A 5,000-nucleotide genomic window follows, 5' to 3' on the forward strand; every position below is an offset into this window, starting at 1 on the left:
ATACAGATAATGTATAGACCTGTCCGTATACATGCTGAAAGACTCTGCTCACAATCACACGTCAGCCAGACACTCTTATCACGCACTACTCTCTGCCTGTAACAGGCACACAGACAATATGTAAGCACCAGCATGGAACAACACCCAGTGCATCCTCTCTGCCACATTAGACAATCCACACTATCATAACCAGACCGGGAGGTCCACTCGGAAAACAGAATATCCCACCCTTCCGACAACCACCATTGCTCAGCTAAGCCACCAACACCCACACATGTCCCAGACAGGGGTGCACCCAACATCACAATACTGCCTCCTGTCACACCACACAAACAATGGCAGGAATGAAAGACACAGGTCTGCCACAAGCATGGAATCAGAGCGCCGCCTGTTATGAGCCAAAGGTGCACCCTGACGTGGCAAATCAGATGATGCCGCAGTCATTTACTTACGATAATCACAATCAACAAACCGGGCCCCCCCCCCCCCCAAGTGCCTTAACCTAACCCGTATTGTACCTTAACCTAACCCGTATTGTACCTTAACCTAACCCGTATTGTACCTTAACCTAACCCGTATTGTACCTTAACCTAACCCGTATTGTACCTTAACCTAACCCGTATTGTACCTTAACCTAACCCGTATTGTACCTTAACCTAACCCATATTGTACCTTAACCTAACCCATATTGTACCTTAACCTAACCCATATTGTACCTTAACCTAACCCATATTGTACCTTAACCTAACCCATATTGTACCTTAACCTAACCCATATTGTACCTTAACCTAACCCATATTGTACCTTAACCTAACCCATATTGTACCTTAACCTAACCCATATTGTACCTTAACCTAACCCATGTTGCGCCTTAACCTAACCCATGTTGCGCCTTAACCTAACCCATGTTGCGCCTTAACCTAACCCATGTTGCGCCTTAACCTAACCCATGTTGCGCCTTAACCTAACCCATGTTGCGCCTTAACCTAACCCATGTTGCGCCTTAACCTAACCCATGTTGCGCCTTAACCTAACCCATGTTGCGCCTTAACCTAACCCATGTTGCGCCTTAACCTAACCCATGTTGCGCCTTAACCTAACCCATGTTGCGCCTTAACCTAACCCATGTTGCGCCTTAACCTAACCTATGTTGCGCCTTAACCTAACCTATGTTGCGCCTTAACCTAACCTATGTTGCGCCTTAACCTAACCTATGTTGCGCCTTAACCTAACCTATGTTGCGCCTTAACCTAACCTATGTTGCGCCTTAACCTAACCTATGTTGCGCCTTAACCTAACCTATGTTGCGCCGTAACCTAACCTATGTTGCGCCGTAACCTAACCTATGTTGCGCCATAACCTAACCTATGTTGCGCCTTAACCTAACCTATGTTGCGCCTTAACCTAACCTATGTTGCGCCTTAACCTAACCTATGTTGCGCCGTAACCTAACCTATGTTGCGCCTTAACCTAACCTATGTTGCGCCTTAACCTAACCTATGTTGCGCCTTAACCTAACCTATGTTGCGCCTTAACCTAACCTATGTTGCGCCTTAACCTAACCTATGTTGCGCCTTAACCTAACCTATGTTGCGCCTTAACCTAACCTATGTTGCGCCTTAACCTAACCTATGTTGCGCCGTAACCTAACCTATGTTGCGCCTTAACCTAACCTATGTTGCGCCTTAACCTAACCTATGTTGCGCCGTAACCTAACCTATGTTGCGCCTTAACCTAACCTATGTTGCGCCTTAACCTAACCTATGTTGCGCCTTAACCTAACCTATGTTGCGCCTTAACCTAACCTATGTTGCGCCTTAACCTAACCTATGTTGCGCCTTAACCTAACCTATGTTGCGCCTTAACCCAACACACGTTGGGCCTTAACCCAACACACGTTGGGCCTTAACCCAACACACGTTGGGCCTTAACCCAACACACGTTGGGCCTTAACCCAACACACGTTGGGCCTTAACCCAACACACGTTGGGCCTTAACCCAACACACGTTGGGCCTTAACCCAACACACGTTGGGCCTTAACCCAACACACGTTGGGCCTTAACCCAACACACGTTGGGCCTTAACCCAACACACGTTGGGCCTTAACCCAACACACGTTGGGCCTTAACCCAACACACGTTGGGCCTTAACCCAACACACGTTGGGCCTTAACCCAACACACGTTGGGCCTTAACCCAACACACGTTGGGCCTTAACCCAACACACGTTGGGCCTTAACCCAACACACGTTGGGCCTTAACCCAACACACGTTGGGCCTTAACCCAACACACGTTGGGCCTTAACCCAACACACGTTGGGCCTTAACCCAACACACGTTGGGCCTTAACCCAACACACGTTGGGCCTTAACCCAACACACGTTGGGCCTTAACCCAACACACGTTGGGCCTTAACCCAACACACGTTGGGCCTTAACCCAACACACGTTGGGCCTTAACCCAACACACGTTGGGCCTTAACCCAACACACGTTGGGCCTTAACCCAACACACGTTGGGCCTTAACCTGCTCTGTAATTGTCATACGACGCGTTAAATTAGTGTAGTGTTGCCTAACTGCAACCCCCGCAATATAGTTTGCTACTCGCACTGCCCGGTCCCCAGAGTATCGCTTCATGTTAAACACCTTGCAGCTATACACTGTAATGCGGATGGCGGCAGGACGTACATGCTCAATGCCCTTCGCAGTTGTTCATTGGCATTCGCATGGCGAAGCACAGCCTACGTTGTGGTACGGCTTGTGGCAACTGTCCGCTGATGTTGTACGTCCAAATCACACACTGTACCGCACATTGGTCCTCATGTACTGAATGATACATCGTGGTACATGTGTGACCGTACCACGACTGCGCCAACAACGGCGAACCATACGGTCCAAATATTGTGCACTCAGCTACGTGTCGTCTCCCTATAAGAGCTGGATTGCAGTATGGTATGCCGTGGATGGCGATCAGCATGAGCCGTCTGTTGATGTAGTGGCGCGTGTTGTCAGACGTAGTCGTCTCTTCTCACACACCGTGATAGCATGGTGCACTGCGTTCCACATCTGCGACATGCGACAGAGGCCGGTTGACAGTCGTTCGCGCAATGGACATCGCATACGTACGGGGGCCACCTTCCACGTGTTCGCGAAGCGTGCACATGTTGTTGCGTGTATGTGGGCAGACATAGTGTGTCGTGACACCTGACACAGGCATGCAACAATCGTTGAATTTGCAAATGGCGATGGACGTCTACGTTTGCTGGTGACGTTACGCAAATGAAGAACTGGTAAACCGTTGTGGTGCGGTTGTTCTCGCTAGAGGTGAATCAGTGATGGCGACGATCGGTTGAGCTACCAACCGGTTGTTTCAGCGATACCCACCATGCCCACGAACGTGAATGGCATGTGGGTGTGAAGCGATACGCGGCGGTGGCTGGGTGGGACCGTCCCCGGCCGGTGAGGGGGGGCCTTCCGGCGTGCTGGCCGCGCGGTGCGTGGGCGCACGCGCTACAGCCGGCTGGTGGGGGCGGCCAGTGGCAGGCGCGCCGGCCGACGGAGGCGGCAGGCGGCGCAGCTGCGCGCCGGCGCACCCTGCACGCGGCGCCGTGCGGCCAAAGTAGGTCCTCGCGGGCCCGGTGCGAAGCGCGGTGGACATCTGCAGTGTGCTGGTCCGATTGAGGACTGTGTGCGCTGAGGATGCGCCGCCGCCCGGCGCTCGGCGCCGCGACGCCGTCTGCTGCTCGGTCGCCTCTGCGGTTCTCGCAGGTGGATTGTATCGCAGCTGTGCGGACGTGTTGGCGCGTGCGCTGTGCTGGGAGAGTTCGCTTCGGCACCCAAGTGGGGCTTTTGTCCTTCTGTGGCGCTGGCGTTGGAGCTGCCGGCCACCGTAGGTGGCGCGTGTTGTCTCCCGCCGGCAATGCCACGACAGCACGCTCCCGGGCCTCTGTCGGCAGCGGCAAGCTCAGTTGGGAGCACGGGTGGTCGCACCTAAAGCGTCTACTCGCCAAACTCCGGGCGATTGCGCCTCTCTCGAACCCGACCAAGTACTTAGGACGGCGCTGCGCGCCGCCGGGACCTGAGAGGGTTTCGAGGTGTATTGTGCAGGGGAGCTCAGCCTCCTCCTGTTTGCAGAATAATTGAGCGGACGCTTGCGTGTTCGCGCGGGCCCCCGGGACACACTCCCGGGCGGCCGGCTGCTCAGCTCTAGTTGACGCAGCTCCCTGGTTGATCCTGCCAGTAGTCATATGCTTGTCTCAAAGATTAAGCCATGCATGTCTCAGTACAAGCCGCATTAAGGTGAAACCGCGAATGGCTCATTAAATCAGTTATGGTTCCTTAGATCGTACCCACGTTACTTGGATAACTGTGGTAATTCTAGAGCTAATACATGCAAACAGAGTCCCGACCAGAGATGGAAGGGACGCTTTTATTAGATCAAAACCAATCGGTCGGCTCGTCCGGTCCGTTTGCCTTGGTGACTCTGAATAACTTTGGGCTGATCGCACGGTCCTCGTACCGGCGACGCATCTTTCAAATGTCTGCCTTATCAACTGTCGATGGTAGGTTCTGCGCCTACCATGGTTGTAACGGGTAACGGGGAATCAGGGTTCGATTCCGGAGAGGGAGCCTGAGAAACGGCTACCACATCCAAGGAAGGCAGCAGGCGCGCAAATTACCCACTCCCGGCACGGGGAGGTAGTGACGAAAAATAACGATACGGGACTCATCCGAGGCCCCGTAATCGGAATGAGTACACTTTAAATCCTTTAACGAGTATCTATTGGAGGGCAAGTCTGGTGCCAGCAGCCGCGGTAATTCCAGCTCCAATAGCGTATATTAAAGTTGTTGCGGTTAAAAAGCTCGTAGTTGGATTTGTGTCCCACGCTGTTGGTTCACCGCCCGTCGGTGTTTAACTGGCATGTATCGTGGGACGTCCTGCCGGTGGGGCGAGCTGAAGGCGTGCGACGCGCCTCGTGCGTGCTCGTGCGTCCCGAGGC

At 53.2% G+C, this 5,000-nt stretch overlaps 1 non-coding gene across 1 annotated transcript in view; it reads left to right on the top strand.

Moving 5' to 3' along the window:
- Positions 1–4,220: 4,220 nt before the first annotated feature.
- The window catches only part of LOC124587624, a 1,910-nt gene continuing 1,130 nt past the window's right edge, over positions 4,221–5,000 (top strand). Inside the window, exon 1 of the ribosomal RNA XR_006975537.1 lies at positions 4,221–5,000. This exon is cut by the window's right edge and continues 1,130 nt beyond it. This is a non-coding gene — a ribosomal RNA (small subunit ribosomal RNA).

Source organism: Schistocerca americana, unplaced genomic scaffold (assembly GCF_021461395.2).
Source record: "Schistocerca americana isolate TAMUIC-IGC-003095 unplaced genomic scaffold, iqSchAmer2.1 HiC_scaffold_607, whole genome shotgun sequence".
In the NCBI taxonomy this organism is placed as follows: domain Eukaryota; kingdom Metazoa; phylum Arthropoda; class Insecta; order Orthoptera; family Acrididae; genus Schistocerca; species Schistocerca americana.